Source organism: Cherax quadricarinatus, chromosome 8, assembly GCF_038502225.1.
Source record: "Cherax quadricarinatus isolate ZL_2023a chromosome 8, ASM3850222v1, whole genome shotgun sequence".
NCBI lineage: Eukaryota > Metazoa > Arthropoda > Malacostraca > Decapoda > Parastacidae > Cherax > Cherax quadricarinatus.
Window position 1 is genome coordinate 13,430,926 of NC_091299.1, and position 25,549 is coordinate 13,456,474.

Sequence of the window (25,549 nt, forward strand, 5' to 3'; positions counted from 1 at the left end):
ACCAATGGAAATAAGTCACTTTTACTTTTTTGGGTTATCCTAGGTAATCTACACATACGCTCCTATGTATGAAAATTTAGGTAACTGTACTTTTGTGTACCTGTACCTAAATAAATTTACTAACACAGGGGTCATGCAACTGGAAGTAATCACTGGTTCATAATAAACATGTATTAATACCTGTCCAGTTTTGGTTCAAACACGTGCAGTGGCTTGAGTTTGCGAAGTATTTACCCCACAATACAATCACACTTAAATTGTGCACAAGCTGTCTTCACGTTAGTGCAATAGAATAAATAAATAGCTACCAATGAAGACATACAAAAGGAATAATTTTCTACAGTACCTCCAGTAATATCATTGTGTACACATTTTTTCTGGTGTTGGACTAGAGAAAACATAATTCTTGCCATCACTCTGACAAGCTGCCTGGCTACCACATCTCATATTTATGTTGAATTATTCTACTGTGGTTGTATGTATTATGTATACATATATGTTATGTAGCATGTTTCTTATATAGTTATGAAAAAATATCATAGATGGATTAATGTTCTCGAGTAGGGAAATTAGATGTAACAAAAATGATCCCAAATGGATAAACATTAGATTAAAACATCTCATTGGTCAAAAAGAGAGGCATATATAGGCATATCAAAAGGGGGAGGGCAGTCAAGAAATCACTATATTTAATTAAAGAGAGAAATAAAAAAGGAATAAGAAAAGCAAAAAGGGATTATGAGGCTAAAGTCGTAAGGGATTCGAAGACTAACCCAAAAGGTATAGAGAAGTAAGATTAGGGACAAGATAGGCCCACTTAAGAGTAACTCAGGTCAGATCACTGACAGTGATAAGGAAATGTGTGAACTTTTCAATACCTACTTCCTCTCAGTTTTACTCAGGAAGATACTAACAAAATTCCAGAAATAATAAATTATGTAGAACAGGACAATAAACTATGCACAATTTGGGTAATTAGTAACATGGTCCTCAGACAAATAGAGAAATTAAAACGTAACAAATCCCCAGGCCATAATGAACAGTTTGCAAGGGTTTTAAAGGAATGTAAAGAGGAACTTAGCATACCTTTGGCTAATGTTTTCAATACAGTAGACCGTCATTTAACCCTTTGACTGTCGCAGGCCCCTTTCTGAAACTGTCATTTTATGTCAATAAACTTTTAGAAAAAAAAAAAATTCTTATGAAATGATAGAGAATCTTTTCCCGATGGTATTGACACCAAAAGTACGAAATTTGGTTGAAAACTCATGGAATTACGCTCCCGCGAAATTAGTCTCGGCGACATATATGCATCGGCGATTTCCCCGACTTTGAGCCCTGTTTTTGGCCAATTCCATTGTTCCAGTTGACCAAACTCATAGCTATTTCTTTAGAACTCCATTTTTTCTATCTGTTGAGTACAAGAAACCTCCCATTTACCGATTTGAGCTACCCAATAAAGTGGTCAGAAATTGGCAATTTCGCAAATTTCATGCAAATTAAAAAAGATGCCAATTTCAAAATAGGGTCCAGAATAAACAATGTAGACATTCTTGGCACTAAAATAACATATCCTCTGTTCATTATTCACATCTCTAGGCCCCTCTTATATTACTATTGCTTTCTATTTTGAGTTTTTATTCATACAAAAAATACAAAATTTACTGTTATGCAGACTACTGCATTATTGTGAAAATGGTATAAATAATATCAGTGCACTAGTGAAAGAATATTAGACTCCCCAGTTGAAGTGTATTGGACGTGTGGTGTGATTTGCTTACTCCTGAACATTGGTAAAAATCGAACATTTCCACTACTTTGAGCTCAATTTCAAGGTCGTTTTCATCGTGAAAGTAATCAAAATCATCTCTATTTCTGTAATATGTTTTCCATTTTATCACCTGAGACCATGAAAACGAGAATACAACGATAAATACTATACGGCGTTTTAATCCAAAAAAACGGTCAGTTTTTTTTTTTCTCATTACGCACTGTGTGCTGCAGGATTTTTTTTATGTGGTGCACACTGACCACACAGACCCATTCTCTCACATGTGGGCCTACCAGCTTTCTTCCGCTTGATTTGAAGTCGCTAGAATTTACGCGTATAAATACGTCAGAAACAGTGGTGCATAAGATGTATATATACGACCAAAACAGCCAAAGGGTTAACACAGTACACCTACCATCCGACTTACGACTGAGTTCGGTTCCGAGAAACCGGTCGTAAGTCGAAATGGTCGTAAGTCGAACTTTACTACTGAATATCAACAAAACATTTTTGTAATGGCTTTATTTTATTGTTTTATTTTGGTATTTCATGTTTACTTTACTTTTTATGCTGTTAGTACTGTATTTTATACTGTAAGGTTTAGGATGAACACTTTGTACAACACAAATAGTTGTTTATTTCCCAGAAATTTTGCATAAAAAACACGGTCGTAAGTCGAGCAGGTCGTAAGTCGGATGGTAGGTGTACTTACGTTCCTGAAAAAGCTGTGCTAGGTAAAATCACTTCAGATGAACTGAAGAACTCATGGGAAAAATAGGATTACATTCCTGAGAGCCTCCAAAAAGCCAAACGACTTTTTTTTTTAGACCAACAGATCTTACAAAAATAAAAGTGAATATGTAATTGTAGTTCATTATTGTAATATATTACTGCTTAAGGCTAGAAATGCAATAGAAATAATAGTATTTCTTACTTTAAATTGTGGGTAATGGTGTTTGTGGATGATTGTGAAGAGAGTGGATATGCATGGTGTGGCCCTTCTGGGCTGAGGTGGATGGTTGTTGGTTGTTGCCAGAAGTGGATGGTTGAGGTTCTGGTACTGAAGTCGATGGTTGTATTGGAGTGTGCATAAATTCTGTAATGGATCTCTGGACTCTTTTACCCTGCAGTACATTATACAGCTGAAGGTAAGGCATCGTCAGCTGGTCTAGACCCTGTTTCAAAACACTACTTCTAGATTTGTCAGGGTCTTCTTCAGTGAAAAAGTCTGCAACTTTACCAATAATATGGAACTGCTCACGTAACTGCTGCAAGATTAACTGTTTTACTTCAGGTTCTTCTTAATTTTATGTTATCTTCCTCCCTTGTATCTGTGCATGAAGCTCTGCCAACATTTCCTCTGGACTCCTGTCTTCATCATCATTATCCTCTAAGAGCGCATTCAGATCTTCATTCATATCTTCAAAACCATCACCTGGTAATCTCCTTGCCAGCTGAACAATTTCCTGAACCTGACTCTCAAGCAAGGAAAAACCAGTGAAAGAATTAACTACAGAAGGCCATCACTTTCCCCAGCCTGCATTTAATGTTGATTGGGGCACTTCATTACATGCACTTCTAGCATAGCTGATAGCATCTGCAATGTTAAATTTATTCCAGAAGCTTGGTACTGTCAAGCTGGAGTCAGAATCCATTGATGCAACTAGTTTTTTCGTAACTTTTTTATGTAGTTACGCTTGAATGACTTAATAACTTCCCAGTCCAGTGGTTGAATTAGAGATATTCCATTTGGAGGTAAAAATACAACTTTTACATGTGGGGTCACATCCAGCAAAGCTTGTGGATGAGTATGGGAATTATCAAGAATGAAGAGAGCCTTGAATGCAAGGTTCTTGCTGTGCAGGTAAAAACATAGCTTCAGGAATAAAATGATGCTTAAACCAGTCAATAAATATTTCCTTTGTCATCCAGGCTGACTGGTTTGACCTCCAAATTACTGGTAAGGTGTTTTTATATACACCTTTCAAAGCACAAGGATTCTTAGAGTGGTAAATAATCATGGGCTTACACTTGAAATCACCTGATGCATTACCGCAAAGGAGCAAGGTGAAGTGATCCTTTGCTGCCTTGAAGCCCAGTGCACTTTTCTCTTGCTGACTGATATAAGTTCGTGTTGGCATTTTCTTCCAAAAAACACTTGTCTTTATCAGCATTAAACACTTGATGTAGCTCATAGCCACCCTTAGAAATAATTTCCTGCAATTCAGCAGGGAAATTACTTGCTGTATGATCAGCTGAAGCATTTTCACCAGAAAACTTAATACTACAGCATTATGAAACTTGTGCAACTTAAAGTTTTGGAACCAACCTGTGCTAAACATACACTCATTTTCAGACCTTCCTTCCTTATCACACACTGCTTTAAACAAATGTAAGACCTTTTCCTTAATTAGGTTGAAATTAAATGGTGTGCCTTTCTTTGTCTTTTGTTCGATCCACTCAAGCAACAAGTTTTCTGTTTTATTTACTTGTTGTGATCTACGTGTCATTCTTTTCATGAGATGACATCTTGGATTATTTATTACACTACCTCATGTATTCACCTTGTTCTTACTAATTGTATGAACTGACGCTTCATTAAGGCCATAGGCCCTCACTATATCCTCCACATGTGAGCCACTCTTAAGCTTATCTAATATCTCGATTTTCTTCGTAATTCCTAGACTTAACACGCTTCAACCTTTTCTTGCTACTTTCAGCAACACTCGTATGCCTACTAGGTGCCACGATTGCTTAGCAGATTTAAGATATGGCAATTAAAATAAGTATCTAAACAAACACAGCTAGCTCCCAGAAGATCGTGTGGGTGGCCCAGGGTGGCGGGGTTGGTGGCAGGCCTCCCCCATTGACTCAATGGTGTAGCTCACAGCCAATCCCGTGGGTAACAGCTATACCCGAATCGTGCCAAATAAACTCGTGCTAAATGACGGTCTGCTGTATATCACTACAAACTGGCATATTGCCAGACAAGTGGAAATTGGCAAATGTAATAAGTACCTATTTACAAGGCAGGTGACAGGTCCTTAGCTTCGAACTATAGACCAATAAGCCTTACCTCCATAGTTGGTAAATTTATGGAATCAATAATTGCCAAAGCAATTCATAGCCATCTTGAAAAGCATAAATTGATTAAGGAATCTCAGCACGGCTTTACAAAGGGGTATTCCTGTCTTACAAATTTACTAACTTTTTTCACTATGGTACGTATTTGAGGAGGTAGATCATGGTATTGAATATGATATTGTGTATATGGACTTCAGTAAGGCTTTTGATAGAGTTCCACATCAGAGGCTGTTGAGAAAACTTAAGGCACATGGAATAGGAGGAGAAATTTTTTCCTGGGTAGAGGCATGGTTGACATACAGGCAGCAGAGAGTTTGCATAAATGGGGAGAAATCAGAATGGGGGCATGTCACAAGCGGTGTTCCGCAGGGGTCAGTGTTGAGCCCCTTGTTGTTCACAATCTACATAAACAACATAGATGAGGGAATAAATAGTGACTTAAGCAAATTTGCTGATGACACCAAAATAGGCCGTCCATTTCATTCTTATGAGGACATTAGAGCACTCCAGTGATCGGAGAAGTGGCAGATGCAGTTTAATGGAAACAAATGCAAAGTTCTAAATGTTGGACAGGAAAATAACCATGCCACATATAAACTAAATAATGTACATCTTAATATTACGGATTGCAAAAAGGATTTAGGAGTTCTGGTTAGCAGTAATTTAGATTTAGAGTTAGGTTTTTTATTTTGACAAATTACATGGTTGTACAGAGGAATATAATAGTTGGGTGTACATGCCAAAAGCCCTTCTGTATGCTGAGCATTTTGAGCAAACTTAAAGATTAACTTAAGAATAGTAAGGCAATACATAAGTCATACGGTCATTAGACGAGTTGGAGTGATTACAGGAGAATTGAATATTATATCAGGTGAAAGAAATCGGACCATAAATAACGGAGGTCACTTCTCAGCCATTAGCTGCCCCTTAGTGGTATATTTTTGTATCGTTTTTATCGTTGTACAGTGGACCCTCAGTTATTGGCCGTAATCCATTCCAGAAGGTCGGACTAAAACTGAAATGGCCGAAAACTGAAATATTTCCCATAAGAATTAAGGTAAATACAATTAATCCATTCCAGACACCCAAAAATATTAACAAAAAATACATTTTTTAAAGATTAACTATAGTTTTACATACCCAAAACAATGAGAACTAAATAAAATTGCTAATGAAATGGATAAATGAACATTTAAGTCACTTACCTTTATTGAAGTCTTGTTGGCATATGCAAAATGGCGAGGAGTGGAGGAGGCAAGTTTATTGTTTGGAGACAGGACAGAATGCTGAAATGTGACACAATTATCAACTCAACGGCTTATTTATCTATCACAATTCATCTGATATGACATAATAAACAATATTAATAACAAAGAAATGTGATACAGTGGAACCTCTGCTTACGAATTTAATCTGTTCTGTGACCTTGTTCGTATCCTGATTCGTTTGTATGCTGGGTTAATTTTCCTCATTTAAATTAATTGAAATGCCTTTAATTCATTCCAGGGGAATTCCTGCTGTCAGGAGGCATGACAAAGGAGTACTTCAATATGACACTAATATCAGCTCTACGGCTTATTTATTTATCACAATTCATCTAATATGACATAATACATGTAAACAATATAAATAACATAAAAACCTGATATACACTCTAGAGTGAATAAAATACAGTGGATCCCCGGTTTACGATATTTTTTCATTCCAGAAGTATGTTCAATTGCCAGTACTGACCGAATTTGTTTCCCTAAGGAATATTGTGAATTAGATTAGTCCATTTCAGACCCCCAAACATACACGTACAAACGCACTTACATAAATACACTTACATAATTGGTCGCATTGGGAGGTGATCGTAAACCAGGGGTCCACTGTATGTATGGTGGCGGGGGAGGATGATGGTTGCGGGCATTCACACTCAAGCTATGAAAACATCTTCCCATTCTTTCCTCCTTCAGACATGTTAGTATAAGAGAAAATGGAGTTGGTGAGGCTAACTGCATTAGATCACTTCTTTCATAAGAAAACTATAATGTAGAAATGAACTGGTGTACGTACACCATTTACATACCTTGCAAAATATCGACTTGGATGACAGCCAATAAACTTACGCTTGAAGATTGAGACACTTATGCAGCATATGGGAATCTTTATTCAGGAAACGTTTCGCCACACAGTGGCTTCATCAGTCCAATACAAAGAGGAAGGCGTAAGGAGAGGAGGAGAATGAGGTAATCAGTCCCTCAACCTGGAGTCGATGTGTTCAGTCCATCAATCTTGTAGAATGTACAGCATAGGGCCGTAGACGTGGCTTATATACTGTAGTGAGGTGACGTGAAGCAGATGGAGGCGGGGTCATAGTGGTACCATCCACTAGTCGAAGTAGGTCTTCGTCCAAAGGTTGAACAAGTGTTGAAGAATTCTTTGTAACAAGACCCCATGATGCTGCCGTGTCTGACAGTTGTGATGAATGGTTTGAAAAACCGTCGGTTTTTCAAACCATTCATCACAAACTTACGCTTAACACTGACAAAGCCTACTACATTATGTTTGGTAGCAGAGCAGGAGATGCGCAAATTAACATTAAGATTGACAACACTCTAATTGCCAGGCATAATGAGGGCAAATTCCTAGGCCTATACCTCGACAACAACCTGAACTTCAGTGCCCATATCCAACACATAACCAAAAAAGTATCCAAAACAGTTGGGATCCTCTCCAAGATACGATACTACGTGCCGCAAACTGCCCTTCTCACACTATACCATTCACTTATATATCCATACCTCACCTATGCTATCTGTGCTTGGGGTTCAACTGCAGCAACACACCTAAAGCCAATGATAACCCAACAAAAAGCCGCAGTAAGAATAATCACTAAATCCCATCCCTGGCAACACACCCCCCACTCTTCATAGATCTAAACTTACTCCCTGTTCAGTACATCCACACTTACTACTGTGCAATCTACATCTACAGGACCTTAAATTCCAATATTAACCTTGACCTAAAACGCTTTCTTGATAGTTGCGACAGAACCCACAGGCACAACACCAGACACAAACATCTCTATGACATTCCCCGTGTCAGACTAAACCTTTACAAAAATTCAATGTATGTCAAAGGCCCTAAAATCTGGAACACCCTACCTGAAAATTCTAAAACTGCAGACACATTCATCACCTTCAAAACTACCATCAGAAAACATCTTATCTCCCTGATACACCCTGTCAACTAATTACACGAATACCACCTGGTGGTTAACACTTACACTCACTCACCCATTTGACCATAAACAGAAATATCAATCTCAATCTCAAAATAATGAATCTTAACTAGTCATAAGTTGGCCTGTGATACTCCAATACTGAAACTATGTATAGTGCCAAAACAAAAGCATTCACATTGCTAAACTCACAAACTAGTATTTAGTCACTTAGCCATAATACCAACTTACCTCATAATTTTGTAATATTTTAAACTTAAGATTTAATTTAAGTCTGCCCGAAATGCTTAGCCATGCTAGGTGTTCTAGTGGTACATTCTGTAATTATTATTTTACTACATGTAAACCACACAATAACCAAATTCTGTAAACTCAGCATTGTAATCCTTATAGAGAATAAACTTTGAATTGAGGATAAGCAGAGCGGCGTATGCTGTCAGGAGTTTATTTCGTTTTGTCCTTTTTCTATCGCTTAATTGCTACACTCTTAATGCTACACTTTGTCACTGAACTTAACTGCTTTAAACTCCACATCTTGTGCCTGTGCTGGCATGCAGGTACACATTAACCCTTTGGGGGTTGCCAGGCCCTCTCAGAGACTTGTTCTCAGGGTCGCCAAAATTTCCAAAAAAAAAAAAAAATGATTTTTTCTTGTGAAAACATAGAGAATCTTTTCCCGATCATAATGACACCAAAAGTATGAAATTTGATGGAAAACTTACGGAATTATGCTCTCCCGAAGTTAGCGGTCTCGATGATGTTTACGCATCGGTGATTTTTGCCCACTTTGAGCCCTATTTTCGGCCAATTCCAGTGTACTAGTTGACAAAAATCATAGCTATTTTACTAGAATTCCGTTTTTTCTATCGAATGAGTACAAGAAATCACCCATTTACCAATTTCAACTATCCAATAAAGTGGTCAGAATTTAGCAATTTTGCCAATTTCACACAAATTTCAAAAGATGCCAATTTCCAAATAGGGTCCAGAATAAACAAGAAAGACATTCCTGGCACTAAAATAACATTTCCTCTGTTCATTAGTCACGTCCCCAGGCCCCTCTTACATTTCTTTTGCTTTCCACTTTGATTTTTTATTCTCACAAAAAAAATAAGATTTACTGTTATGCAGACTACTGCATTAGTGTAGAAATGGTATAAATAATATCGGCGCACTTGTGAAAGAATATTAGACCCACCAGTTGACGTGTATTGGACGCTTAGCATAATTTGTTTACTTTTGAACTTTAGTAAAAATCGAACATTTCTGCTACTTTGAGCTCAATTTCAATGTACTTTTCATTGTAAAACCAGTCAAAATCATCTCAATTTCTATAATATCTCTTCCATTCTATAAAATGAGGCCAAGAAAACTAGAATACATCAATAAATACCATACGAAAATACAGTGCAAAGTTGCTGTTTTAGTCCAAAAACACGGTCAAAGTTTTTTTTTTCTCATTATACTGCGCACACTGACCACATAGACCCATTCTTTCATATGTAGGCCTACCATCTTTCTCTTGCTAGATTTGAGGGCGCTAGAATTTATGCGCACTAGTACGTCAAAAACCCTGGTGCATAAGCCGTACTAGTACGGCCAAAACCCCCAAAGGGTTAAAATCACTAAGAGTGTGTTATTAGTCCTGAAGACGTCATATTAATAATGATAATAACAACACAATAATAATCACTCTGAGGCACATTAAATGTGTATAAAACATTAATACATATAGACATTTTGCTTATTCCATCTATGATATGTTTTTCAAAATTATATAATAAATACACCATGAAACATATAAATTAACATAAATATGAGATGTTTTTCCAGTCGACTTGATGGAGTGAACAAAAACCATTCGTATCCAGGCTGGTAACAACAACAACAACTGGTTTGTTTATAAAACTCTTGAACCTTTTACACTCTCATTATCTCTCTCGTTTATTCATTTAATCTTGTTTACTCACCTCTCACTCTTGATTAAGACTACAGATATTTTAAGGTAAGTAATGAGTGAACACTATTATTATTATATTATATTTTAATATTATTATTAGCATTATTAATATTAGTACATATGTATTATTGTAAGAATAATAAAAATAATTATTATTAATCTTTCTTTCAACACACCAGCCGTATCCCACCGAGGCGGGGTGGCTCAAAAGGAAAAACGAAAGTTTCTCCTTTTACATTTAGTAATATAGACAGGAAAGAGGTTACTAGCCCCTTGCTCCCAGCATTTTAGTCGCCTCTTACAACACGCATGGCTTACGGAGGAAGAATTCTGTTCCACTTCCGCATGGCGGTAAGAGGAAATAAACAAGAACAAGAACTAGAAAGAAAATAGAAGAAAACCCAGAGGGGTGTTTATGTATATGTTTGTACATGTATGTGTAGTGTGACCTAAGTGTAAGTAGAAGTAGCAAGACGTACCTGAAATCTTGCATGTGTATGAGACAGAATAAAAAGACACCAGCAATCCTACCATCATGTAAAACAATTACAGGCTTCCGTTTTACACTCACTTGGCAGGACGGTAGTACCTCCCTGGGCGGTTGCTGTCTACCGACCTACTACCTAGAATTATTATTAATATTATTATTAATTTAGGGAACTTGAGCACAGATCCAATTTCAAATTCTCTAGATCAAGAGCCACTGTGGGGATTTCACATCCTGAAATTTCATTCATATCCAGATGCGAAAAATTGACCAAATGACTGTTCGTATCCTGGAAAATTTGCATGGTGGGGCTTTTGTAAGCCAAGGTTCCACAGTATATAATCTAGAATGGCTAAAATATGTCATTACATAGTGGTGGTGGTGTTTTTGTTATTGGGTTTGTAAGGACCACTGACAACATAAGCCATACATATAGTGGTGGTGGTAGTGGCAGCAGAGGCCACCACCACTATTCACACTGAAACAATGTACGTATTTTATAAATAAGAAATATTTACACTTTAATTTATAAATAAAAAATATTTACACTTGGAGGAGATGCTGGCATTGGTTTAGGGTGGTGGAAGATATGCAGGGCAGTGTATATTGTCAGTGGCCCTATATACCTCCCACAACATTGGAAGAGTCAGTTTTGTGTCGTCCTTTTTCTATCGCTTGATCACTTAACTTACTTGCTATACTGTTACTGTTACACTTTATCATTGGGTGGTGCTATAGCCTTTATCGACTCTTGCTGCTTTAGTATCGTACATATCGTAGAATCACTGAATCACTGAAGAAGGCACATTCTCCCCTCTCTCTTCCTCCTTCACTTTTGTACTTTGCTAGTTCTTTCTTGAATTCTATCATGTTTTTCACTTTCTTTACCAAAGGGCTGGCACTAGGAACTTTCTTTGGGCCCATGGTGGCTTATTTCGCAGTTGCACTCGATCAATAACCACAAAAAACAATGGATTATAGCAAAATGTTTGGATGAATGCACGGAATCTTCCTCACCCAGACTGATTCACAAACACGACAGAGTGGCGGGTGGATGCGTTCAATATGGCTGATCTCAGAAATAATGGCCAATAACCGGGATAGAATTTTTGCCAAAAAAGTAAGCGAAAACCGAATTGGCCGATATCCAGAACGGTTGATTACCAAGGGTCCACTGTATTCTCGTTTTTTTGGTCTCATTTGAGAGAATGGAAGATTTTTTTTTTTTATTATTATCACACTGGCCGATTCCCACCAAGGCAGGGTGGCCCGAAAAAGAAAAACTTTCACCATCATTCACTCCATCACTGTCTTGCTAGAAGGGTGCTTTACACTACAGTTTTTAAACTGCAACATTAACACCCCTCCTTCAGAGTGCAGGCACTGTACTTCCCATCTCCAGGACTCAAGTCCGGCCTGCCGGTTTCCCTGAACCCCTTCATAAATGTTACTTTGCTCACACGCCAACAGCACATCAAGTATTAAAAACCATTTGTCTCCATTCACTCCTATCAAACACGCTCACGCATACCTGCTGGAAGTCCAAGCCCCTCGCACACAAAACCTCCTTTACCCCCTCTCTCCAACCTTTCCTAGGCCGACCCCTACCCCGCCTTCCTTCCACTACAGACTGATACACTCTTGAAGTCATTCTGTTTCACTCCATTCTCTCTACATGTCCGAACCACCTCAACAACCCTTCCTCAGCCCTCTGGACAACAGTTTTGGTAATCCCGCACCTCCTCCTAACTTCCAAACTACGAATTCTCTGCATTATATTCACACCACACATTGCCCTCAGACATGACATCTCCACTGCCTCCAGCCTTCTCCTCGCTGCAACATTCATCACCCATGCTTCACACCCATATAAGAGCGTTGGTAAAACTATACTCTCATACATTCCCCTCTTTGCCTCCAAGGACAAAGTTCTTTGTCTCCACAGACTCCTAAGTGCACCACTCACTCTTTTTCCCTCATCAATTCTATGATTCACCTTATCTTTCATAGACCCATCCGCTGACACGTCCACTCCCAAATATCTGAATACATTCACCTCCTCCATACTCTCTCCCTCCAATCTGATATTCAATCTTTCATCACCTAATCTTTTTGTTAGCCTCATAACCTTACTCTTTCCTGTATTCACCTTTAATTTTCTTCTTTTGCACACCCTACCAAATTCATCCACCAATCTCTGCAACTTTTCTTCAGAATCTCCCAAGAGCACAGTGTCATCAGCAAAGAGCAGCTGTGACAACTCCTACTTTGTGTGTTATTCTTTATCTTTTAACTCCACGCCTCTTGTCAAGACCCTCGCATTTACTTCTCTTACAACCCCATCTATTTTGATTGCTTTCACAAGGAAAAGTACCTTGAAATTGAGCTCAAAGTAGTGGAAATGTTCAATTCTTTGGTGATGTTCAAAAGTAAACAAATGACGTCACTGTCCAATATGTGTCCACCTGGCCAGTCTCATATGCAGTCACAAATAGGTTGACACTATTTGTACAATTATTACAATAATGCAGTAGTCTGCATAACAGTAAATCTTCTATTTTTTGTGTGAATAAAAATTCCAAATCTTAACCCCTTCAGGGTCCAAGGCCAAAATCTGAAGTGGTGCTCCAGTGTCCAAGAAATTTTGAAAAAAAAAAAAATTATTTTTTCTTACAGAATTAAAGAGCATATTTTTGTGAAGGTAATAAGACAAAAAAAAATTTCTGATCAGTACTTACCGAAATACAGTGCCAAGAAGTTTGTCAAAAATGATGTGGTGGCGGCAACATCGACGAATTCCATATACGCGCATTACATTATTTTGCGGTTTTTATTGTTTTTTCTTTTCTTTTCCAATTTTTTTCTATTCCTACTAACATTTGGGGCCTGAGAGACCAATACTGTATATAATGTATATATATAAACTCACTGTATTGAACACAATAACCGCACTAAAGTTATTATCATATTATTGTTTACCACTGTTGTTTATTATAATAAACATGTACAAATCTTGTATAATACTAATGTTCTATCATATATTTACATATTTACAATCACTGGACATGGTTTTAGAACTGCTGGAGCTTGTGGAACTCCTTGATACAAGGCACCATGCACAGAGGCACCTTACATTCCTCACACATAAACCGAGTGTCTTTGCGTCTTTGTTGCCGTCGTTTTGTTTGTGCACAGACGATGCATCTCTTCTGAGCAAATTTCTTCTGAGTTGAAGGAAGTTGTATTATGAAATGATCACCTTCCCTCCTCAAATGCTTGGGTATATCCTGAGGAATTCGAGGACCATGTTGTATAGCAGGTGTTCTTACCTGGTACTTCATTATGAGTTGTCTGACAACAGACAAACAAAATTCACCATACGGTGGTCTGTTGCCAGTCTTTATTTGGTACATATTATATGCATTGAGCATTGAAATGTCCATGAGATGGAAGAAAAGTTTCATGTACCACTTGTAACTATTACGAACACAGTCAACAAAACCAATCTGCATGTCACATTTGTCAACCAAGCGCATGTTTTGTGTATAATCAATCACTGTCACTGGTTTTCGAATACGTTCATTAGTCACTCGATCAACTTTGCCACTGTCTTGCATTTTATTACGGTGAATGGTTGTCAACAATGTGACATCTCGTTTGTCATGCCACTGTAATGCCATGATGTCATTGGCAGTAAACACCTGCACGTCATCACCATGAGCACCTGCATTGAGCCTGGGCATATGTTTACGATTAGAACGCACTGTTCCACACACACATCTGTCTTGTTCACTCGCATGAAATCACTGAGTAATGGGCTTGTGTACCAGTTATCGGTATATAATGTATGCCCCTTACCAAGATAAGGTGCCATCATGTTTCTCACTACGTCACCTGAGATACCCAATAACATCTTGGTATCTTTCAATGTTTTACTACCTGTGTATACAACAATATCCAACACCAGGCCACTGTCACAATCACAGAGTACAAACAGTTTTATACCAAAGCATTTCCTCTTGCTCGGTATATACTGCTTGAATGACAGTCTACCTTTGAACAAAATCAAAGACTCGTCAGTTACAAGATTCTTGAATGGATAAAAGTATATGCTGAACTTTTGTTTGAGATACATGAAAACATTTCTAATCTTGTATAACCTGTCACTTCTGTCAGGCCTGGTTTTGTCAGAGAAGTGCAACATACGTAAGAGTAAGATAAACCTGTTCACTGGTATGATTTCACTGAAGACCGGGGTAGAAATTAGCCGATCTGTGGACCAGTATGCTTTTATATTATGCTTATAGACGTGAGGCATAAGCATTATTGTTGCAAAAAGCAAATACATTTCTGCAACAGTCGTCTCTTTCCACCTGTGTAGTCTTGACTGTGGTGATAAGATCGTATTTGCCATGGTGTACTCAAAATACTTATTACTTTCCCTGACAATAATTTCCATCAATGGCTAGTCAAAGAATAATTCAAAGAATTCCAGTTCATTGGCCGTGGTTCCAAGGGGACAAGTAGGTAGAATTCCACTTTGAGAGTCATCAAAGTGGTGAGGCTTGGGAACAAAATTGGGATTTTGCTGCCAATCCCACATACGGTTTGCTGGTGGATACTGGACATCATAGGCTGGTTGTGCGGGTGTTTGTGGTTGTGGTGGGCTGGTGGCTGGCGCTCTGCTTTGTCCTTGAACTGACGAGTCAGCAGCGTGGGTCCCAGCGTGGCCTGGTGAGTCACGCATGGCGGTGCCACTACCATCACCACTAACACCATCCACTGATGCCTGTGGTCTATCCATGCCAAGGGTAGCCACATCATCCTCACTATCACTACCTAAAACTGGTGTAGGGCCACGGGATGTACTCCAGGATGTACTCCGTCCCCTGGGCACAGCATAGGGTACACTACCCGAGCGCATGCAGCGGCGAACATACTGACGCTTCACTGGTGAATATGATTCCTCACTATCACTACTCGAATGATCGTCGAGCGCAATAAAATCACAATCCACGTCACTATCATCATCATTACTGAAGTCAGAGGCCTGGCCACGCGAAAATATTAGTTTTCTCTTGCGTTGAGGAACAACCGACCGTGAGTCACGAGTGCCCACACCAAAGGTAGAAGGTTGAGGATCGTCAGGGTTTTCTGCACTATTATCGATATCCTGGTCATTCTTTTCGGTCACTAACTGATGAAAGCCGTAGAATTCGTCTTCATTTCCACTTCCATCAGTGTCAGAACTATCAGATAGGAAGAGGAGAGTCCCAATTTTCCGGGGAGTGAGAGCTGACTTGCGACGAGGCATGGTGAACAAGGGTAATTGAGCCGGCGTTCCCACAATGCTATGCGGGCACCTAGATTTTTTGTTTATGGGGCACACCCACCACACAGACCCGTTCTCTCACATGTAGGCCTATGAGCGTTTTCGCGCTAAATTTGACAGCGCTAGAATTTTGGCGTAGATCTATGGTTTGGACACTCAACGTGAAGCCATAGATCTACGGGACGGACCCTGAAAGGGTTAAGCAAGAGTATTATTATAAGAATACATACATACTAATTAATAATATGTAATAATAATAACAATATCCTTGGACAGTTTTTTATTGAAACGCCCTGCAGATGAAAGCGTGACAAGTGTGGAGAAAAAGCCAAAATTCAGTGAATAGTGAAATGATATTTAAGTAAAAATTGTAGCAGTTAAATGCATTGGAGCTATGTAATGACGCTTGCATAACTCATTTTCGAAACATTCTGAAAAAGGACGGAATGAAATGAACTCCTGACAGCATAGACCACTGTGCCCAGCATCTCTTCTCCATCTCCAAGTTAAATGCTGTATTACTACATAATTTCTTTACATATTATTATTATTATTATTATTATTATTATTATTATTATTATTATTATTGTTTCCCTTATGAAACTATGTACAGTACATAGTGATCTAATGGAGTTTCCCTTACAAACACACTGTTTTCTGTTATAATAAAAGAATGGGAAGGTATATAGTCAGGAGCAGGAACGGCTGCTGTGGTGGCTCAATACACCCCAACAACAACAATGGCCGCTGCCACACTATCACTAGCCACATATGTAATGACATATTTCATTCATTCTAGTGTGTATATCATGTTTCTGTGTTATTAATATTGTTTATGTCATATTAGATGAACTGTGATAGCTAAATAAGCCGTAGAGTTGACATTAGGGAAATATTGAAGTATTTTGTCATGCCTGGAATTCCACTGGAACGGATTAATTCCAGTTCACTTAATTTAAATGAGGAAAAGTGACTCAACAAACGAGCAAATCGAGATGAGAGCAAAGTAACAGAATGGATTAAACTCATGAGTAGAGGTTCCACTGTACGTATTAGCAAAATGCCATAAAGTGGGACCCTACTGTACAGTATAATGCAGTACAGTGGACCCCCGACTTACAAACAGCTCCCAACTCAAGCAATTATGTAAGTGTATTTTTGTAAGTGCTTTGGTAAGTGTATTTTTGGGGTCTATAACGGACTAATCTGATTTGCAACATTCCTTATGGGAGCAAATTCGTTCGGTAACAGCACCCGAATAGACTTCTGGAACGAATTAATATCGTAAGTCGGGGGTCCACTGTATTTAGCTTGAAGTGAACAATTCATAGATAAGGGTAAAGAACTGTTTTTTTCCATTTATGGATTTAGAAATGGTATGTGATAGGGTAGACTGGGGAGCAGTGTGATAGATGCTGCAAATGAATGAATTGGTAGTACATTATTAAAAGTAATAAAGAGGTTTTATGAGGAGAGCGAGGTATGTAGGCATTGTATTTATTCATTTAATTCATGTTAAGCCCTAAACCATTGTTAGCCATTCAGTACAAGACGTGGTGGAGGCTCGATCCTTTGTTTGGGGGTTGGCGAGAGGGGGTGGGATTAAAAGATATGAATCTAATATGAAGTATGAGTTGTCATAGTTCCTGTGGGAGATTTTGAAGGGAACAGTTTATAGACAAGTTTGGGAGGATGTATAAAAGGAAGAAATTAAAGGTTAACACTAGGAAAGGCAAAGTGATGAGAGTAACACAATTTAGCAATGAAAAAATTAGATATCAGATTAGAAGTAAGGAGTATAGAGGAAGTGAATGCATTTAGATGTTTGGAAGTGGATGCATCAGCATATGGATGCATGAAAGATAAAGTGAACCATAGAATAAATGTTGGAAAAAGGTAAGTGAAGCATTGAGGCATCTGTGGAGAGAAAGAAGTTTATCAATAGAGGCAAAGAGGTGGGTGGTAGGGGTTATTCAGGGAAGAGTTGGAGGGAGGGTGTGTAGGAGGTTACAGTATTTAGATAAGAGACGTGTACTAGAGCATAATGATATTAACCTTTTTATATGGGTGTAGGCCTGGGCTGTGAAAAGTTACAGCACAGAAGAGACTGGAGGCAGAGATATCATTTTATAGAGCATTTTACACTATGAATATACAAAAAAAAAAAAAATTGTAGAAATTAGGAAATGGTGTAGTTATGAAAAGTACTGTTCAGAGGACTGTGAAGTGGGGTTGTTCAGGTCTGGACATTAAGAGAGGATGAGAGGAGTGTCTGATGGTGGGTGGTAGGGGTTATTCAGGGAAGAGTTGGAGGGAGGGTGTGTAGGAGGTTGTAAGTGGCAGGGGCTTGAACATCCAGCAAATATGTTTCAGCATGTTAAATCAGGGTGAGTGAAGACAAAGGGCTTTTAGGGAATGTGGCATGGTGGTGTTGTGTGAGCAAGGTAACATTTATGAAGGGATTCAGGTTAACTGGTTAGCCTACACTCTAAAGGAAGGGTGGTGATGTTACAGTTTGGAAAGCCACTTGAATTTTGAATATCTGTTCACTTCTCACAAAACAGCTTTTCAGTGAATGATGGTGAATGTTACCCCTTTATTTTTTTCTTTGAAGGGGGAAGGTCACCTTACCTTGGTAGGAAATTGCTGATGTTGTTAAAAAGATGTTATTATTATTATTATTATTATTATTATTATTATTATTATTATTATTATTATTATTATTATTATTATTATTATTAGAGGAATTTGTTAATATAGCATTATAAAATTTTCAATCCAACATATAGTGGACCAATGTGATTTTCTTATGTTGACTTGTGCTGTACTGTACTATATAAGTAACTGCACCGAAGAAAGTCATTTTGTTTATTGGTTGTTTTATTTCTGCCTTGTTTTGTAAGTCCTATTTCATTAATTTCTGTTGTTTTCCAGTGAATAAATAATATTGGGCAAATTTTCTTTGCTATATCTAGAAGCAAGGTTAACATTGAATATCAGCAGATGTAGCCCTTCAAGAGTTGAAATGCATACATATGCACATACAGTGGACCCCCGCATACCGTACGCATCGCATACCGTACAATCCGCATACCGGACGCTTTGATCACAAAAATTTTGCCTCGCATACCGCCCAAAAACCCGCTCACCACCCTTCGTCCGAGACGCGTCCAATGTGCGGCCTGAGCCACGCTCACATGTTCTGCCGGTGGCATTGTTTACCAGCCACCCTCCGCGGTAACATCCAAGCATACAATCGGAACATTTCGTATTATTACAGTGTTTTTGGTGACTTTTTCTGGAAAATAAGTGACCATGGGCCCCAAGAAAGCTTCTAGTGCCAACCCTACAGCAATAAGGGTGAGAATTACTATAGAGATGAAGAAAAAGATCATTGATAAGTATGAAAGTGGAGTGCGTGTCTCCGAGCTGGCCAGGTTGTATAATAAACCCCAATCAACCATTGCTACTATTGGTGGTACAGCTGCTGCTGCTGCTGTACCACCGTCAGCTGCTGCTGCACTGTCAGCTGCTGCTGCACTGTCAGCTGCTGCTGCACTGTCAGCTGCTGCTGCTGTTGTACCACCGTCAGCTGCTGCTGCTGCTGCTGTAGTACCGTCTGCTGCTGCTGTAGCATCGTCTGTTGCTGCTGTACCATCGTCAGCTGCTGCTGCTGTTGTACCACCGTCAGCTGCTGCTGCTGCTGTAGTACCATCTGCTGCTGCTGTAGCATTGTCTGCTGCTGCTGTAGCATCGTCTGTTGCTGCTGTACCACCATCAGCTGCTGCTGCTGTTGTACCACCGTCAGCTGCTGCTGCTGCTGTAGTACTGTCTGCTGCTGCTGTAGCATCGTCTGCTGCTGCTGTAGCATCGTCTGCTGCTGCTGTAGCATCGTCTGCTGCTGCTGTAGCATCGTCTGCTGCTGCTGTAGCATCGTCTGTTGCTGCTGTAGCATCGTCTGCTGCTGCTGTAGCATCGTCTGTTGCTGCTGTAGCATCGTCTGTTGCTGCAGTACCACCGTCAGCTGCTGCTGCTGCTGTAGCACCGTTGTTGGTGTGGCTTATTGAGAATACCAAGAAACAATTAACCCCAGAGGATTTTCCACCCAGGATAACCCAAAAAAGTCAGTGTCATCGAAGACTGTCTAACTTATTTCCATTGGGGTCCTTAATCTTGTCTCCCAGGATGCAACCCACACCAGTCGACTAACACCCAGGTGAACAGGGAAAAACGCCTGGAACTAGTGCTCATATTGGTGAATTTAAAGCCAGCAAAGGTTGGTTTGAGAGATTTAAGAATCACTGTTGCTGGATCAGTCAGCTGTTGCTAGATCAGTCAGCTGTTGCTGGATCAGTCAGCTGTTGCTGGATCAGTCAGCTGTTGCTGGACCAGTCAGCTGTTGCTGGATCAGTCAGCTGTTGCTGGACCAGTCAGCTGTTGCTGGATCAGTCAGCTGTTGCTGGACCAGTCAGCTGCTGCTGCACCACGGTCAGCTGCTGTTGCACCATCAGATTTTAGATTTTGCCACCGAAGTGGCTAGTTTATTGTGCACCCCATATCCATCCTGTGCACGGTAGCGCGAGAGCATGTGGATACACAAAAGGCCTAGGAACTAGGCCCCAAAGGGTTAACAGGAATACATATGGATTTATATCTACATATCTATAGTTCACTTATCTGTTACAAGCAAATTTAGGAAATTTGCTTAGTATATCTGGTATCTTATTTTCATTAATAAGATATCTTGACATGTCACATAGGTTATTATACTGTCTGTCTCTGTATTCCTCAATAAGTGGACAATTAAGCACATAGTGTTCAAGAGAGTGACCATATGCCTGATCACATAATTTACATTTAGTTTGATCATCATCTGTGTGTCTCCCAAACTGCCAGAAGTACTTGTAACCAAGCCTAAGCCTGGCCACTACAACATCAGTCAGTCTGTTCACATTGCAAGTTGCTCCATAAACATACTTATCTACGTTCATGTTATCATAGTGGGTTATAGATCTACTCAGGCTTCTAACTGCATTCCTATAACAATCATCTTCATTATTTACTTCTCTCCTAATATTATTCCTAATGCTAGACACAGTTATACCAAAGTTATATTCTACGTTCTCCTTCTGGATACTCTTCTTGGCTAACATATCAACTTTATCATGAAGGAGTAATCCAATGTGTGATGGGATCCATAGCAATTGTACATTAATTCCTTTGTCCCTAATTTTTGAGTATCTATACCTGGCTTCCCCAATGAGCATGTTGTTGGAGTCATTATATGAGCCAAGAGCCTTCAATGATGACATAGAATCAGTAATGATGATAGAGTCAAGCTCAGTGTCATAGGTTAGCTTTAGCGCCATTAGGATTGCAAACAATTCAGTTTGCAGTGTAGACGCCCAGTTGTTAATTCTTATGCCTAACTCAACAAATTTATTATCGTTCTTAACTAGGGAGGTGGCAACAAGAGCAGATGCAGCCCTGCCAGAAGACTCCTGTTTAGATCCATCAGTGTATATAACTTGTGATAACTTATTACTACCAGCTAGGCGAAAAATTTCTTCTTGAGCAGTTGCTCTAACAAGAGATTTAAGGAAGGGATTACTAGCAATGAGCTTCTTGGGAGGGACTTGTAGGTATGTGATATTAAATGAACACATCTTCCATGGAGGGGTGAAATGCTCTTCTTGCCTACAGTGATACAGTTCATGCAGGTTATAAAACTTAATGCAATTGCACGTTTTCACAATCCATTTAGATCTGTGTGTATTTACCTCTAGACACTTGGTAAGATTCACTGTGACAGTGTCTGGTTCGTTTCTCAACATTCTAATACCGAGTACAGTGTTAATTTCAACAATCCTATCACTGATACTAGAAATACCAAGCTCCTTCCTCATGTTAAGAACTTTTGTAGATCTGGGACAGCCAAGAATAGTCCTGAGAGCTTCATTTTGCATTAACTCCAAGGGTCGGAGGGAACTTTCTCTAGCTAATATCAACATGGGAGCAGCATAATCAATTAAGGACCTAACATAGGCTATGTACATCATTCTCACGATTCTCACATTAGCACCATAGTTGGGATTGTAGCCAGCAACAGCTTTGAGAGCATTTAGCCTAGCTTTACATTTCTTGTTTAGTTGTGGTATAGTGGATTTGTTAAAGGGTACATCTACACCAAGATATCTGTAAGTTTTAACGTAGCTAATGATTTCACCCTGCAAATAGATGGGTGGGGGATGTCGTTTGCTTGTTAATATCTTTGTTTTAGAGGAAGATATTATGAGGCCTAGTCGATTACAAATTGCTTGAACTTCATTAAGAATGGTATTCATCTTCTTATGCCCTGTTGTATGGATCATGATATCATCAGCATAGCTTATAGCTATATGTTTAGGTGAGGCAGGTAGAGCATTTAGGAGAGCATTAATCAGAATATTAAATAGCATGGGACTAAGAACTCCTCCCTGCGGTGTACCTAAAGACATTTCTTTAGAATCACTTCTGAAGCCTTGGTAAAGGACAGAGGATACTCTATTTGACAGGTATCCTATTATCCAGCAGAGTAAGCTACCACCAATATTCATTTTGGCTAGTTCATGTAGTATAACGGTTCTGTTTGCAATATCAAATGCAGATTTTAGATCAAGAAAAGTGGTAAAACTAGTAGAGGTGTGTGCAGTGAGAAAGGTGGAAATACAGTTCTGCACACTTTTACCTTTCATGAACCCATAGAGGTAGGGGGAAAGTTGATGTCTGATTCTGTAGTACAATCTGTTAAGCATCATTCTTTCAAAAGTTTTGCAAAGACAACTAGTTAAGGAGATCGGCCTAAATGTATCAGGCTGTTGGGGCTTAGGGATAGGCACAATGAGACTATTGGTCCAGGAAGTAGGAAGAACGCCCTCAATGTAACTGAGATTATACAGTGCCAACAAAGGGTTATCAGGCACGTGCCTTAGAGTTCTGAGAATATCATAGGTTATACCATCCTCTCCAGGAGCAGTTGATCGACCTTTGGTTAATGCATTATCTAATTCATACTCGGTAAAGAGGCAATCACTCTCATCAATATTTTGGCTCATAAAATTAATCAGTTTCAACATTTCTTCAGAAGTACTCTCTAAATTTTTTCTAATATGAGATGGAAGGCTTTCATGCCTGGATGTTTTGGACCAGTCATTTATGAGGTCATTTGCTTTTTCAAGAGGAAAGGGATGAGCAACATTGCCAGTCTTTTTCCTGGTTATTTTATTTATACCTTTCCAAGCCAAACTCAAAGGGGTGGACCTATTTAATCCACTAACAAACTGTTCCCATTCCTGTTGCCTAAGTTCTTCCTTTCTATTCCTTGCATTTGTTAGTGCAGCTTGGAACGTTCTGAGCAGGTCTGGGGTTCTACATTCACGGTATGCTTTACCAATCCTCCTAGCTGCATGTGTTAGATTGCGCAGCTGTGGATCATTATAGTATTTACATTGGTTTTTATTGTTATTTATAGTGGAGGGTCTTTGTTTCCTATTCCTGCCCACTTGATCTGTGAGAACACTCTCAATAGTGGTAATTAAATCATCATTAAATTTTTGTGTGCCAGTGGGCTCGTAATTCTTATACCATTGATCCAAGTGGTTAATAAAGTTGTCTCTGTGTTCTGGTTTGAGAATAAGTTTCCTCCTTCTGTATTTAGCTCCTTGATTGCTGGAGATGTGATCAAGATTGACAGTTGTTAGTCTTGGGAAGTGATCAGATAGAAGATCATCAACTATGACAGAGTCATGCATCGTATATGATGTATTAAATCCAAGACACAGATCTAGTATGCCACCATATATGTGAGTAGGCTCAGTAGTGCCCACAATTCGAACATTATCATGCTCATTCAGCAATCTCACTAGTTTAGTTCCATTGGTGTTTGTAATAGACCCACCAATATTCTTATGTCTGGCATTAAAATCTCCAAGAATGATGGTAGGTTCACTATTGATGCGATCTGGTAAAGCATCAGGTCGAAGCTGGTTCGCTGGGGCATAGAGATTAAAAATGTTTATGGAAAAATCGCCTGCATATACTTTGACACCATGATACTGCATGTTAACTCGACTCTGCAAGGAAAGGAGTGAATGTGGCAAGTTCTTTCTGACATACATCACACAACAGTTGGTTGACCTTAGGTTATAAGCTGCATATCCAGGCAAGTTTGGTGGAGGTGCTCCATCTTTCAATCTACATTCCTGCAAACAGATGACATCAATATTCTTGGTTGCACTAATATGATGTAAGTCAGGCAACCGCTTCCTGATGGAAGCAATGTTCCATGAAAAGATTTGTAATGTATCCATTGTAGTGAGTTATTACAATCTCTTGCTCATAAGATGGTAAAACTATTATGCTTTGACTGCAGTGTGCAGACACTTAAGAGCAAATAGCATAGTTTGTACGTCTTTATCTTCAGAACCTTTATTTTTAAGCATTTTTCGGCATTTTGGCAGCCAGTTATGAGGCAAGTTTTGAAGGCAAGAGTTATGGGCTTCTTTCTCACAAATTGCTGGAAGCTGAACGGAGATTGCTGCACTTTTGACATCATCACCATGCTCAAGAGCATCATCCTGATTACATATATTTATTAAACTTGTCAGGATCTGTTCAAGATGCTCAATTTTTTTCTGGAAATTTGTTATAATATGAGGAAGGTCAGGCGGATCCAATGCCTCTCCGGAGGATGGCACTTCTGGGTTAGTGCTTCCTTTAACACCTATCACCTTAACAGGTACCATGGTTACATTAGTGTTCTCTGTTTCATCATTCATTGCAGGTAGGTCCTGTGCATCTGACTCATCTCCAATTTCCAGGGAGGTTACCTGTGTGGTGTCCGTCTGACTGTTGTAGTTGTGTGTATTGGGAGAAATGACAAACTCATCCCCATATTCAGGTGTAGCCATAGGTATCTGTAGTGGCAGACCAGTAGTTCCATATGTGCTAGCAGGGATGGCTAGCTCCTCCACAGCTGGTGTGTGTGATGGCATTCTGGTATCACCAGAATTGTTTGCAGTGAGGTGGGGTTCTTGCACACTTTGCAGAGGTTCAGTCTCAGATCTGGCTGTGGTAGACTGGATGGCCCCATCCTCAGTTACCATTAAAGGACTGTTATCAGGTTTACCTCGAAGGTTGTTTGGGTTCTGACTGCAGTCCTTGTGGGAAACTGTAACCCCAACTTCTTTACAGTTAATACACTTAAATTTTTGGCTGTCAGGGCCTACTGTGCATTCTCTAGTGGAATGTTTCCCAGCACACTTACCACACCAAGAATGTAGTATTCCACAGTCTACTGCAACATGGCCATAGTGCTGGCATTTGTAACACCTACGTTTAGGGGGTAGGTACACTTCGATGTTTAGGAAACGTAAACCATGCACCCAGATATTCCGGGGGAGGGGCACAGGACCCACCCAACTGGCAATAATTTGGGATTTTCCTTTAAGTCTTTTAGGCTTGATGATATGCTCACTTAGAGTCAGATGGGATGGGTCCATGCAGAGAGGGTATCCAAAGATTATGATACTGACCCATTTTTTAAAGTGGTGAGTGTCTGATTGAGGTCGGAGCAGCTTAATATCCCCATAAGGTGTACTAAGTAGATCATTGATCAGCTCTTTATTCTGTTCCACAAACACAAAGTTGTG

The 25,549-nt window shown here is 39.3% G+C and overlaps 1 protein-coding gene across 1 annotated transcript in view; it reads left to right on the forward strand.

Moving 5' to 3' along the window:
* Positions 1-25,549, forward strand: part of mRpL16 (mitochondrial ribosomal protein L16) — a 106,056-nt gene that overhangs the window by 5,261 nt on the left and 75,246 nt on the right. The window lies entirely within an intron of this gene.